At 36.4% G+C, this 15,946-nt stretch overlaps 1 long non-coding RNA gene across 1 annotated transcript in view; it reads left to right on the forward strand.

Moving 5' to 3' along the window:
• Positions 1-14,540, forward strand: part of LOC309604928 — a 39,225-nt gene extending 24,685 nt beyond the window's left edge. The window contains exon 3 of the long non-coding RNA XR_014231120.1: positions 996-14,540. This is a non-coding gene — a long non-coding RNA (uncharacterized lncRNA). The remainder of the gene's footprint in view (positions 1-995) is intronic.
• The last annotated feature ends 1,406 nt before the right edge of the window (positions 14,541-15,946 follow it).

Below are 15,946 nucleotides of genomic sequence, written 5' to 3' on the forward strand. Positions count from 1 at the left end.
TATGTGCCACATCTTCTTTATCCATTCATCTGTCGATGGACATTTAGGTTGCTTCCATGTCCTGGCTATTGTAAATAGAGCTGCAATGAACATTTTGGTACATGACTCTTTTTGACCTATGGTTTTCTCCGGGTATATGCCCAGTAGTGGGATTGCTGGGTCGTATGGTAGTTCTATTTGTAGTTTTTTAAGGAACCTCCATACTGTTCTCCATAGTGGCTGTATCAATTTTCATTCCCACCAACAGTGCAAGAGTGTTCCCTTTCCTCCACACCCTCTCCAGCATTTATTGTTTCTAGATTTTTTGATGATGGCCATTCTAACCGGTGTGAGATGATATCTCATTGTAGTTTTGATTTGCATTTCTCTAATGATTAATGATGTTGAGCATTCTTTCATGTGTCTGTAGGCCATCTGTGTATCTTCTTTGGAGAAATGTCTATTTAGGTCTTCTGCCCATTTTTGGATTGGGTTGTTTGTTTTTTTGTTATTGAGCTGCATGAGCTGCTTGTAAATCCTGGAGATTAATCCTTTGTCAGTTGCTTCATTTGCAAATATTTTCTCCCGTTCTGATGGTTGTCTTTTGGTCTTGTTTATGGTTTCCTTTGCTGTGCAAAAGCTTTTAAGTTTCATTAGGTCCCATTTGTTTATTTGTGTTCTTATTTCCATTTCTCTGGGAGCTGGGTCAAAAAGAATCTTGCTGTGATGTATGTCATAGAGTGTTCTGCCTATGTTTTCCTCTAAGAGTTTGATAGTGTCTGCCCTTACACTTAGGTCTTTAATCCATTTTGAGTTTATTTTTGTGCATGGTGTCAGGGAGTGTTCTAATTTCATACTTTTACATGTACCTGTCCAATTTTCCCAGCACCACTTATTGAAGAGGCTGTCTTTTCTCCACTGTATATGCTTGCCTCCTTCATCAAAGATAAGGTGACCATATGTGTGTGGGTTTATCTCTGGGCTTTCTCTCCTGTTCCATTGATCTATATTTCAAGGCAACATTTTACAGAGAACTTCAATGCCTTTCAGATCTTTGGGCACTGTAACTACATCAGTCAGTACACATGTACCTTTGAGAATAACTTGTCCAATATGGTAGCCCTTAGCCACAGAGAGCTACTTAAATTTAAATTGATAGAACTAAATAAAAATTAAAATCTAGTTTCTTAGTCATTCTAGCCACAGTTCAGGTGCTGAGTAGCCAAATGTGGCTAGTGGCTACCAAATTGGACAGCTCAACTCTAGAATACTTTTATCATTACAGAAAGTTCTATTGGACAATGCTTTTATGAAGAATGAACAGAATATAACTGTTATATTGAAAGAGTAGATCTTGATAAAGTGCAAAATAAACAAAGAAGTCAACTATCACCATCAATACTGACACCAATATTAACAACAGTCTTTATCCTTTACCCACACTACTAGGGAAAATTGTCCTTCTGGGGTTTGCTGTTCCCCACTTCTTGGATGAAACCTAGAGCAGGTCCCATGACTTCTCTGGTTACTCTCAAATGTGATTTTTACTCATGAAACTTATTTCAGTAATTATTTTGTCTAATTTCATTTAATAATCAAAACTCCAAGTTTTATTATCAAGAGTTCCCTTAATGTAGTCAGCATTTCCTCTGGCTGGCCAAGTACATTTCTGGTTTGCAGCCTCTGTCAGATTGGCTTCTTTGAAGATGATTCTAGGCTGATGCCTGGGAAAAAAATTATTGCTGTATTTCCAGGACACATAACAATGCCTGGCATGGGTACTAAATGCATACTTGTGGTTTTATATATATATATATACACAATATTTTCTCCCAATTTGTGGCTTGTCTTTAGATTATCTTAACAGAATCTTCCAAAAGTTTTAATTTTGATAAAGTTGATTTTACATTTTTTCTTTTATGGTTAGTGTTTACTAGGTCATAGCTAGAAAATTATTGCCTGCACCAACATCATGGAAGTGTTTTCCTTTGTTTTCTTCTTGAAACTATATATACTTGATTTTTATATTTGGGTCTGTGGTCCATTTCAAAATAATCATTTGTGTATCGTGTAAGGTGCAGGTTGAGTGAGGCTCACTTATTTTCATATAGGTAGCTAGTTGACCCAGCACCATTTGTTGAAAAGACTTTCTTTCCCTCATTGAATTGCTTTGGATTCTTAGTTAAAAAATCAGGTGACTGTAAAAGTATGGGTTTATTTCTGGATTGATATCATAACACTATAGAGTCTTTCATTCTATGAACATAGCACATTTCTCCATTTATTTAACTCTAATTTCAGCAGTATTTATAGTTTTGCATGCATAGGTCTCGCATATATACCACTATATTTGTCTTTAAGTATATTATATTCTTCAAAGCTATTGTAAATATTGTTTTCTTAATTTTATTTTCCACATTTTGTTGTTAGTATTTAGACTTAAAGTTAAATTTTTGTATATTGGTCTTATATTCTGTGACCTTGCTGAATTTACATATTAGTTATAATACATTGAGGAGTTATGATTTTTCTATGCACATGATTATATCATCTGGGAATAAAGACTGTTTTACAGCTTCCTTTCCAACATGCCTATCTTTATTTTTCTTGCCTTATTTAATTGGCTGAGATTCTCCAGTAAAATGTTAAATAGAAGTGTCAAAGTGGGTATCTTTTTTATCAGCTCCAGAAATCTATCTTGAAACTTTAGTTAGCCAAATCATAAGCTGTGCATGCTTAGGGCAAGATTCTACAATGCTGGGCAAAGTACAGTCATTCTTCTGGGGGGAGAACGACTATCAAGAAGCTGTGAGCTAAAAAACCATCTCAGCTCACACAGGAGTGGAAAATGTTCAAGGTTTGACAGAAAGAATAGAAAGAGCTTATAGAACTGCTTGAGAATCCAATAAAGGCTGAGCCTAATTATTGATAGTTGGTGAATGGCTCTCTCAACTATAATGAAGAGTTGGAACTGTCCCAGTTCAGTCATCCACCAAGCTATCTTTTGATGTTTTATTTTCCTTTCAAGGTAACATGCAATGATTACTTTAAACAGATGTCACATCTTGGGGGTTAAGAGGTCCTCACTGAGATTCTGTAACATCCCACTCCCTTATACGTACCTATCCCCACTCTCAGTACATTAACTGAGAGAAATGCTTAAATGCCTTTCTTAATATGAAGGCTGTAACCCCGTGTTATGATTACTGAATAATATAGATGTAGCTCAGAGAAATATGAGTAGAAAATTTGGAAACCAGAATCAGAAATAAATATCTAATACATAATAAGAATCATTAGATTTGGGAGACATGTCCCAGAGAAAGTAGTGAAAACATTACCATAATTTAAGGTTAATTTAGTTCATAGAAGTCCTAGAATACACACCATAGGAAGTAATTCTTTGGCGAGAGCAATGAGAGGATGACTTAATGCTTTTTCTCAGTTTTGCATTACCACAGTTTAAAAAATAATAAAGTAAGGAAAAAAACACCAAAGGCAAAATTTGAGTTTTTGCCTTGCCAAGAATAGCAGGAAGATACTTATGCTGTCACTCAAAGCATAAAAATACAGCAAACTGTAGTTCAAATCTATCATCTGCCCTTGATGCCAACTTTTTACCAGCCATATTGAGTCTGTCTGCCTTCTTTATCTCTTTGAACTATTTGGAAAGTAATTTATTTTGAGAACTTTGGACTGATGCTGGGCCTCAGTTATGTGCCTTCCTCTCCCAATGAGTTTGGGAATTGCATTGGCACACATAAAAAGAGTTCTAGGTTGGGTTAGCCTTTTTGGCTCTATCCAGTTAAGGGAAGCTATGGGTATAAAGAATCAAGGATAAAGAATCAAGGACAAAGAAGCACAGAGGTGAACAAGTTGAGGCATCATTGTCTTTTTAGTTCACAATATACATGGTCTTTCTTTGCCATTTTATGTCTCACTGCACAGTAGTGCATTATAAACTTGTGGAGAGGTCAACATATAGTCTCATAGTCTGGTGACTTTTTTTAGAACTAGTCTTTAACCAAGTGTCTCTTATTTTGACTTGCAAAGTCATCAAACTTGAATGGATCATAAGAAGTCAACAGACTAAAATTAATAGGACACAGAAACTGATCCAAATAAGTTGTCAAAACAAAGAGAGATCTAAAGCAGGTAATAGGATCAGGGCCACAAAGCCAAAAGATCAAAGGTTCAGAAGATGAGAAATGGAAAAAGCTAGTCAAGTGAGTAAAGGGGAATTGGGAAGGTGGCTAGAACAAACACTGGCAACAGAGAGCTATTATCTGGGGCTGGATTTTTACTTTCTCATACTAATATGAAAGTGGACCAAGATTAGAGCAAGCAGTTGTATTCAATTAAATTTAACTGAGCTGATCTGACCTGGACTGAATTGGTATAAACTAATTGAACTAGATTTAAATAAATTATATTGGATTGTACAATTTCCCTTTATGGAAACAGATAATTTTATACATAGACACATACATACAACTGTAAAATTCAGATAACACAATGCTTTGTTTAAGTTGTTTTTACTCAGGCCTTGGAATGGACATGAAAAAATTTTAAGTCTATCCTCTTACCTGTAGGACCACATATAAACTATATTAATAATGTAACAATTTATCTTCATTAAACACACGTACACACAACATATGTATCATGTATAGTTTTGGCCTTTTCAAAATATTTTTGTTCATTTTTAGGAATTATGAGAGAGAAAACCTGTACCCCTGCTTCTCCTTTCCATCTTAACCTGGTATAATGCTATATAGTGCTTCATGGTTTAAAAAAGTGCTAATGTCATGAAGCATATCCTCTGATAACTTTTTCAGTGAGAGACTGTGTATGGTAAACTGTGTTTCCACCCTCCGCTCTTAAATAATAGTTAAGCTGAGTGAAAAATTCTAGGTTTACTGACTTTCCTTTAGCACTTTAAATATATTATGCCATTGTCTTCTGATATCTATTGTCCTGATTAAAACTCTGCTTTTAACCTCATTCTCATTTCTTTATATATAATCCTCAATTTCACTACATGTCTCAGTTTGAATGATAGTCATTATATGTTAGCCCTGGTTTTTTAATAGGCAGTGGCTTCATCAATCCGTGGACACTTAATACCAGGAATGACCTTAAAAGTCATTTTTGGAGGAGAGAGATTATTCTTCTCTTCTGCTTCTTTTCCATCCCTCACTTCTGCCTTGGTCCATTCAGAAAAGGAAGTTCACCCACACTTTGACCTAATCTTTCCTTGCACTTGGATGGCTGAGACAAATTGACTGTTACTACCCGTGAGGTTAGTTATTTACGTAAATTTGGAATATGCTACCCAGATCCAGTCATGCTAGATGGGAGTAGGGAAAGGAAGGCCCAATATAGTCTCAAAGCCCAAGGTGCTCTAGAATGACTTGATCAAGGAGCTCCACTCCTGAAATGCTGGCATATTATTTCCCATTTGGCTATTTAGCCTTGCTGAAATATCTCCTTCAACAGAGAACCCTGAGGTAGGAGTAGGGTGAGATTTGGATACCAAAACTTCACACTGAAATCCTTAACAGCATTAAATTCATCTCCTTAATTTGATAGAACACATGATAAAACTAAAGCCCAGAGAGGTGAAGTGACTTTGCCCAAGTAGAAAGTTAATTAGTGAAGCAGCAGAAAATAGAACTTTAATTTCCAGCTCAGGAATATTTCCAGGATCCAATGGTAAGTTTTTAACTTCTCTATTTTCTCAATCTCCTTCCTTAACAGAACAAAATTTACTTTTTTTAAAAAACACAACGTGATTCTATTTTAGTACACAACCAAAATACAAAACACCATAGTAAATTGATGGCAATAAAATATGGAATTTCATTTGCATTGCATGGCAAATGGTTAACATCCTTAGTCATAAATGAGTTCTTAGTAACTAGTAACAAAGACATTGGTATACCAAAGGAAATGAAAAAAACAGAAGAAAATTAAATAGCACAAGTGACTAGTAAGGATTAAGCATATATGAAGATGACTGAGCTTAACAGTAACAGAAGAAAAGCAATTTCTTTGTAATATCATATTACCAAAGATTAAATATTTAACATTTGTACAGTTTTAAGAGACATACCCACATAAACACTGGGGGACAAGATTGATGAGGTCCTGTCTATATAGTAGGGGAAAATCTAGTGTGGACTCGAAACTATAAATTTTTGATGTCCTTAGTCCTAGCAGTTCCAATACATTGGAATTATTTCAACAAATTAGTTGGATAAATTTATAATTTATATATAAACCATGTTTACTGCATAGAAAATTTGTAGCTAATATATAGAGCCCCCAAAATGACTTGCATATTAATTTGGTGATAATGATTATGATGACTGAATAGGAAAACTGATGCCATTGCTTCTGCCACCATCTTCAGTAAAACCAAAAGACAGTCTTCGTAATGTTTGGAGATTCCTCATTGATGTGTTGCAGTGGACACTCCCTGCAGATCAGTAAAACAGGCTGGGAAGGCTCAAGTTTAAAGTGACCTAAAGGGTAATATTGGAGAGAATTGTAACCAGGCATGTTGAGTGTTTTCATTGTTGCCATTGGACTAAATCTCAGGAGCTTGAATGATGGAGGCATGATTACATAGGGAAGCTCAGGATGGTGCAATTCCAATGCTTCATTTCAATGCCCCCATAAGTATTAAGTGCATATATTTAAAATTTCCACTTATCACAGGAAAATTTAAAATTGATTCATAAAAATTAATCTTTTTCAAGACTTCAAAGGATATGGAAATTTGTGAAGTATAAGATTTTACTTCTTAAATGCCTTTTTTCCTTCTCTAATTCTGCCACCTCCATCTATGTTATCCACTATTAATGAAATTCTGAGAACAAAATTTTCTGTACCACATTCTCTACTAATGATCCTTTAGACAAACTGCATTAATATGGAAAGAGCAGAGGTTTTGGAGTCAGGAAGAGCTGGTTTGAATTCTGCTTCTATCATTTACTAGCTCTGGAACCTAATGTTAATCTCTTTGAGTCTCAATTTTCTCATCTGTAAAATAGGGATAAGAATATTCATCTCAAAGGGGTTCTTATAAAGTTACTATGGAACTTCTAGCATTGTGCCTGGTACACAGTAGAAACTAAATAAATATTAATTTTGTTATTGTTATTATTAGTTTTTTTCATTTTAACACATTGACTTTTGCCCTATCCTGATATTCTTTTTTTTAATTTATTTTTTTTAAATGAAGTATAGTTGATTTACAATGTCATGTTAGTTTCAGGTGTACAGCACAGTGATTCAGATATAGATAGATAGATTCTTTTTCAGATTCTTTTCCTTTATATGTTATTACAAAATATTGAGTAAGTTCCTTGTGCTATACAGTAGGTCCTTACTGGTTATCTGTTTTATACATCGTAGTGTGTATATGTTAACTCCATCCTCCTAATTTATCCCTCCCCCACCTCCCCCTTTGGTAACCATAAGTTTGTTTTCTATGCCTGTGGATCTATTTCTGTTTTGTAAATAAGTTCATTTGTATCTTTTTTTTCATATTCCACATATAAGCAATATCATATGATATTTGTCTTTGGCTTACCTCACTTAGTATGATAATCTCTATGTCTATCCATGTTGTGGCAAATGGCATTATTTCACTCTTTTTTATGGCTGAGTGATATTCCATTGTGTGTGTGTGTGTATATATATATATATATATATATATATATATATATATATATATATATATATATATATATATACACATATACCACACCTCTTTATCCATTCATCTGTTGATGGACATTTAGGTTGCTTCCATGTCTTGGCTATTGTAAATAGTGCTGCAGGGAACACTGGGGTGCATCTCTGGATATATGCCCAGGAGTGGGGTTGCTGGTAACTCCATCATATGGTAGTTCTATTTTTAGTTTTTCCAGGAACCACCATACTGTTTTCCATAGTGGCTGCACCAATTTGCATTCCCACCAACAATGTAGGAGGGTTCCCTTTCCTCCACACCCTCTCCAGCAGTTTTTATTTGTAGACTTTTTGTTGATAGCCATTCTGACTGGAGTGAGGTGATACCTCATTGTAGTTTTGATTTATATTTCTCTAGTAATTAGCGATGTTGAGCATTTTTTCATGTGTCTGTTGCCCATCTGTATGTCTTCTTTGGAGAAATGTCTATTTAGGTCTTCTGCCCATTTTTTGATTGGGTTGTTTGATATTGAGTTTTATGAATTGTTTGTATATTTTGGAAATTAAGCCCTTGTCAGTTGCATCATTTGCAAATATTTTCTCCCAATCTGTGGGTTGTCTTTTTGTTTTGCTTGTGGTTTCCTTTGCTGTGCAAAAGCTTTTAAGTTTAATTAGATCCCATTTGTTTATTTTTGTTTTTATTTCCATTACTCTAGGAGATGAATCCAAAAAGATGTTGCTGAAATTTATGTCAAAGTGTGTTTTGCCTATGCTTTCCTCTAGGAGTTTTATAGTATCTGGTCTGATATTTAGGTCTTTAATTCATTTCAAGTTTATTTTTGTATATGGTGTTAGAGAGTATTCTAATTTCATACTTTTACATGTGACTGTCCAGTTTTCCCAACACCACTTATTGAAGAGACTGTCTTTTATCCATTGTATACTCTTGTCTCCTTTATCATAGGTTAAACAACAATAAGTGCATGGGTCTATTTCTGGGCTTTCTATCTTGTTCCATTGATCTATGTGTCTCTTTTTGTGCCAGTACCATAGTGTTTTGATTACTGTAGCTTTGTAGTATAGTCTGAAGTCAGGGAGCCTGATTCCTCCAGCTCTATTTTTCTTTCTCAGTATTGCTTTGGCTATTCAGGGCCTTTTGTGTTTCCATACAAATTGTAAAATTTTTTGTTCCAATTCTGTGAAAAATGCCATTGGTAATTTGGTAGAGATTGCATTGAATCTGTAGATTGCCTTGGGTAGTATAGTCATTTTAATAATATTGATTCTTCCAATCTAAGAAAATGGCATATCTTTCCATTTCTTTGTATCATCTTCAGTTTCTTTTATCAGGGAATAAACCTGCCTAAGGAGGTAAAAGACCTGTACTCTGACATTCTTATTTTCTTTGAGGGAGCTCTTATCTTCATCCTATATTTATATATGTGTGTGTTTAATGAACTTAAATGGGACGTTTCTGAATAAAGATACCTCTCACTTGCTGCTAGGGTAACATTTAGTACACTGTGCATGAAGACTGAGAAGTGGTGATTGATATTATTAAGTAATAAATGAACAGTTGACAAATAGATCATAGAAACTCTAATGTAGAGGTAGTGCTAGTAGTTTATTCATAACTTGTTAGTCTGCTACAGACCCAGCATGAGTCATAGCTCCTGAATGTCAAGCTCAAGAACATGGAGGCCAGCTTCCTCCTTGACCACACAGTATCAGAAGCCACTCATTAGCGTGAGTATGTGAAGATGCTCAGCCACTGCATAATTAGGGTGTCTCTGTTCTCTTTCCCAACTTTCCATCACGTCCCTCCACATTTCCCATTGTTGCATCATCCTGTACTGTCTCTCACTGGACAGCCCCACAGGAATTCTGATGGCTTTCTGAAAAGTTGGGGATGGGATTAAATTATGAAGGCTTAAGGGATTTTGTTACACTTCCATTTAAATCATCAGAGGAAGAGAGCGTGGGATAGATGGGTGGTATTTTTTAATTCAAGCCTGCCAAGTTCATCCAACCTGACAGGATAACATTTCAATTCCAAACAGAAAAAAATATATTACTTACCCTCATGATTCTTGGGAAACAAGGAAAATATCTACTTCTTGGATGGAGCCCATAAGATCCAAAAGCTACAGATGCTCAGGAAGCCAAAATTGAAGGATGTTGTTGTTATTAGGAGGTCCAGTCAATGTACAACTCCAGAAACTTCAAGGGAGAAATAGGAATGGAAATTGTTGTTTCCCAAATGATAACATGGTTTCAGATTTTTAAAATATGTGACCATGAAATCCCTAAGCTTTGGTGTGTTAGAAGGAGGCCTTCCTGGACACTTTGAGCTTTGCATGAGAGAAAATAGAGAGCACATATGAATATCGACTTTCAACTAAGATGGACCTGAATTCTTAATCTCAGATTAGCATTTACTAACTGATCAATCTCACTAAGTTACTGTCCATACATAAGCTTCAGCTCTGCATCTAAACATTGGAAATAGTTTATATGTATTTCACAGGGTGTTTATTTGTTTGTTTTGAAGATCATAGGAGCTCATGTGTATAAAACATTCATCACAGTGAATGGAACTTATTAAAGGCTCAGTAAATGGTAGCTTTTTTAGGTGTTGGCCAAGACACATATGCTTGCTGAGCTAAATTAACCAAATATTTAATAAACACCAACTCTGACCGAGACCCTTTGCATCAGATACCTTCTAGGCACAGAGATGATCTTGTTGATCTATCTTTAAGATGCTCATTGTCAATATGTCTTGTCTTTGACCCTTTTGTTTTCATCTCCAAGACATCATAAGAGCAGAGATTTTATATGTCTTATATTAACATATTGTTATGGTCTAGAAGAGGGAATAAATTTAACAAATATTCACTGAGGATCTATTTGTCCCAGGTACTGTTTGTTCTAGGTATTTGGGATATATCAGTGGACAAATCAGTCAAAGTTCTCTGATGGACAAATGAAGCTACTTAATAATAACATCCAAAAACATTCCATGAACCATTTTTTTAGACCTGTGGATTGAAAATTTCCCTGAAGAACAGAGCAATTTAGAAATAACTCTCCCCTAGGTAGTGTGATGCCACTTATAAGCCACCACCACAGATGCTGCATTTTGCAAGGTCACCAAGCTTTCTTACAGCTTATATGAGAATGACATGTGAGTGTGTGGTCTAAGAGAATGTCTGGCTCCTTTGGGAAGATGGGCTTCATACTGATGCAACTTAGGAGTCCTGGTCTCACACCTATCAAATCACTTCATTGGTCCCCACCCTAGAAGACAACATGGAGGCAAGCATGGAACCCTGGAGGTTAAGCGAACTTTCTCTGACCAGTAGGTGTGTATCTGCTGCTTTTCTAGATCTGCTCCCCTTGGGGACTGTGTGCCTCCTTCATCAAGAAATCTGCCAGCATTCACAATTGGAAAATAAACAGGCCAGCAGGTTCTGATTAACCCAAATTGGAACTATTCAAACAGTCACAAAAAGGGATCTTTTCCCCTGAAGGAATTTACATGTGAAGAGAGACTAAGATGGGAAATAAACATTTCTATAATGATTAAAGTTAATTGGCTTGAAAGGATGCCTCTGAAAGAAATGCTTTCTGGTTTTAGTTCCAATCTATTTCGGGACAAGCCTGTTTTTCATAAGATTGGTAACTGCAAACAGATACTGCCCTTTCATTGGAAACAGATGGTACAGGACATAATTAAAGAAGTATGCACTGGCATCTCAAATAACTGCTTTCAATTACAGCATTTCAAGAGTATTAAGGGGAAATATTTTAAACAAGACCACTGCAAAAATAGATTTTGTCATTAACTTTGAAATAATATTTGACTTAAGGCTGAAATTTCCATGTGCCAGGTCTGGATCTCACGGCTGATGCTGATTGGTGCAAAAGAAATTGAATCATTATGGTCCTATCATTCAGGGGAAAAATAAAAAAGACTTCTCATTTTTTTAATGCAGAGAAAAACTGTTTTTTTCCCCTTCTGGTAAGACTTGTATTTTATTTTGCACTTGAATCTCAGTTCTATATTACAACTTTGAGGAGCTTTCATAGTGAAACCATCTCAATGTTAACTCCAAGCTTGTCTGTCCCTAATGTGGTTGTCCGTCTGTGTGTAGGCAGTGGGTACAGGCCTGCCCCCCACCATGAAGCATGTGTATATGCCCTGTAGCCCATGTTGTCATGTATACACTGAACACATTCATGCTGAGATCTATACATAAAACCCCCAAATTAGATAATATGCAAACTGGTCAGATTGCCTGGGCTGGTACATTCGTAATCTGGGGTTTGCTTATTGTAGCTTTTCTCATTAGGTAATTTTAGTGGAGATTATAACAATTATAATAAGTTATATAACTTTAGCAAGTTACAAAATGCTTCACTTGTCCTTTTTTTAATATATTGGAACGATGTTTATTTCTCTCAATACTTTCTTATTTATTGAGCATCTAACACAAGACAGGTACTGTACCAGGAGATAAAACGATGAACAGATACAATTGTTTACTTGCCTTCCTAGAGCTTATGATCAAATGGTGGATAGAAAGACAAGGGAACAACTGCAATGTAGGATGGTAAATGGTATGATGAAGGGTAGTCAGGGTGGCATAGAAACACTGAATAGGGGTACTTCACCCAAGAAGAGGCTTCTACCCTATTACCTTAAACTTGGGTTTAGAAACAGAAGAGTAAAGCAACTGTACAATACATCACCTTAGTGACTCAAACACATATACTTTTGGATGTACTAATAGTTCCTAATGATGAGAGCAGCAATCTGGCAGATATGGTACAATTTATTGATCACCGATTGGTATTCATTAATCAACAAGCACGGCATAAATTTACTTTTTATTATATGTACACACACGTGCGCACACATGGGGAGAGAGACACAGAGAACACTCATGAACCATACCACTGACCACCACCCCCCGAAAGTTGCATGGGCTCTAAGCTCTGTCTAGTTGTGGTGATGGGTTAGGTGTGAGCTATCCCTACTCTCACTCACTTGCCTTTACACTAATGGTCTGTGTTCTTGAGAAGGCTGGGCAAAGGCTTGTGGTGAATAACAAGTACAAGAGCAAAATACTAATCAGTCCACACATCTATTTCCTCATCACGTGGGTAGTGAGTAGAATGTTGCAATTGGACTTTTGGACTATTAAAAAATTTTTTTTGAGTAATTAAGCCCTTAAGAAGCTTGGTAATTTCCTTCAAAAATATATTCAGTATTCAAATTCTCCATGAAGTCATTCAGATTAACCCCCAGTAATTTACTTTTCCTCATTTTGACTACTCTCTGTAGTTTGTGGGTGTGTGCGTGCACGTGTGTGCACACACCCTATATCCTTTATTATTTATGGGGAGTAAACAGGCAATACCACAAATATTAATACTATTTGTTCAATAAAACGCTATATAGATTGGTTCCCAAAGAATTATGAAGAAAATACAGCACAAAAAGTGATCATACTTTGATAAACAATAAGGGGAGAAAGTTTCCAATTTGAGGCAGGAAATGAAGAGAAGAGAGCATTCTGGACTCTGGCCAAGGGAGAAGTGGAAGGGATTTAGAACCTTGAATAATAATGTAAAGAGTGAAGGAAGAAAAATCACATTTTAATAAAGAAAGTTCAAATTCTTCATGTAAAGCACCTTTTTTTAGGGTTGTGGGTGATTCAGGCTTGTAGACTAAATGACCCCAATCCTTCCATTTTCCCTGCATCTATATACACTTGCCACAAGCTCATTGTGGGTGGAACGTATTTCCCTGCTTCTTAGACTTTGGGCTTGGCCACATGACTTGCTTTGACCATATGGGTAGGAGTGATAGGGGCCAGTTCCACACCTAGGTTTTCAGAGGTCTCACATGCTTCTTCTTGCTTCCTTTTGCTTCTGCTCCTTCTATGAGAGAAGCATGGCTTGGCAAGCTGTCTACTCCAGGATGATGAGAGACATATGGAGCAGAGCCACCCCAGCTTGCCCACAGACCTGCAGTAAGAAGCAGGTGCACCCAGCTGAGCCCAGTCTCACTCCCAACTCAGCCAACCCACAGACCCATGAAAAAAAAAAAGATTGTTCCTTTAAGCCACTGAATCTTGGGGTCGTTTCTTATTCAGAAATATTGTGTCAAAGCTAATTAATGCATTGCAAAAGAAATGGTGGTGTCTAGAGGGAGGAAGAGAGTGGAGCTGGAAATGGGCATCCTTTTCTGGCTGTCTTTCCCTGGTTCTCCATAATCTATGGAGAGACAGCTATCAGGCAATGGCTGTTCTGCCCAGTGGTTGACTGCCTTCCTTGACTAGGTGAAGTTCATGTCTTGCTTGCTTAGCCAAAAACTCTGCTCTTTAAAATTCAGAACAAGTTCACCCAGTTTGAGGGGTGGGAGGCTATTATTTCTGGTCCATATATCTTCACTAGTTTGCTGAAAGGTATTAAGCCTAGGAGGACATTGTTTCTCTACATGTCTTTTCCACAGGTAGAGAGTAGTCTTACCCTTACTTTGCTCCAACTTTCTCTTGATTGAACTCCCAAAACACTTAACAGCTCCTAAATGTAGCAGTGGGTGACTCCTGCTCTTTTCCTATTTAAATTCCCTCTTCCAGTTCAATTCAAGGGCCGCCACACTGAAGCCCTCAAGCAGAATGGGTTTATGGAAGAAATATAGAAAGATCTAATTTGTTGCTGAGAACTTCATAAGGCAACATACATAAGAACTAGTGTGACCTTACCCAAATGAGCTCCTTACCTCTATTGAGTTTTATCATAAACATTAATTTTTAAAAATAATTCTCACCTGTTATTTTGATATTTTCTTCTTTCTGAAAATACTAAACTATTCCCAAGAGATTACCTGGGGCTAAGGAGGGACAATCTCTGTCTCAGTCACACCAAAGGCTTGTAGAAAGTTTACTCAAAAGTTTTCATGTGGCAAGCTATCTAGGTCCTACTGATGAGACAAGTCATACAAGTTGAAAAAAAAAAAGAAAAGGAAAAAAACCTTTTTTTAAAGACTATGAGAAAAGCATTACTTTGTGCTATTTAGAGAAGCTTGGGAGATTTGTTTTTCCTTTGGTAAATGCCACAAAGGAGACGTTTCTCATGAAAACTTAACTGATAGACGGACAGTAGCATGGTGAGGGATGGCCTCTGGGAATAGTTATGGGAGAGAGGCTTGGAGCCAGGACCAGCAATTATGAGACACCAAGAAAAAAAGCAGAGGTTGTGTAGACATAAAATATTCCAAAAGCAATCATGGAAGTGGAATGAGAGGAAGAAAGAGAGTAAATGCTTTAAATAAAAGTAGTTCTCACCATACAAAACCCAACAGCATTCACATCTGGTAGAGCAGAATTATACTTGACTAGGACATATCCTTGAAAATATATTAAAAACTTGGATATATGCATAAAACTATACTGGACAGAGAGAACTGGAATTTGAATCATGGACTTACATTTACAATTTGAGTGATCTTGAGCAATTTTTCTACAGCTTTGAATTTATTATTTGCAAAATGGAAATCATGAAACAACATGTGTGGAATTGCCTAGCATATATAGTAAATGTTTAAAATGTATTTGTTGAATCTAAATAATACAACCAATTCTACACTAGAAGCAAGAGTTTGTATTATGGCCAACTGAACTTGAAATATAATGCTCAGACCTCAGATTTCTCAAGTTCAGTCATTTGACAGCATCAGGAGAAGATGATAGAGTTCTATTACAGAGCTGAAAACACATGATATGAATTCACTGAGTCCCTAAGTGAACTTAGCACTTTGGTAGGCACTCAGTGCAGAGGGGAATGAGAGTTAGGTGGCAGGAGAGGAGAATAAAAAGAAGACCTATTGGATGTTGCTTCTCTCAATCAAGTTTAGACTTCAGATATGTGTGGCTGAGAACACAAGCTTTGGGGTCAGACTTGCTCTCAAATCTTGACTTTGCTTGTATGACCTGGGTCTAGTCGTTCAAAGCCTCAAACTCCCCATCCATAGAATGGGAACAAAAATACTTACATTGCAATGCCATTTAAGGATTACAGATGGTTTATGAGAAATGCCTGGCAGTTAGTAGACATATGATACAGGGCAGCTCTTGTTACTTAAAAGGCCATAGATCTTTCAGAGCAGAAACTGGACCTCATGAATCTTTGTATTCTTCATTGTGTTTAGCACAATGCCTGTCATATATTAGGTATAATAAGTCTTCATTGAATG

This window comes from Balaenoptera borealis, assembly GCF_965194805.1.
Source record: "Balaenoptera borealis genome assembly, chromosome: 1".
Taxonomy (NCBI): Eukaryota; Metazoa; Chordata; class Mammalia; order Artiodactyla; family Balaenopteridae; genus Balaenoptera; species Balaenoptera borealis.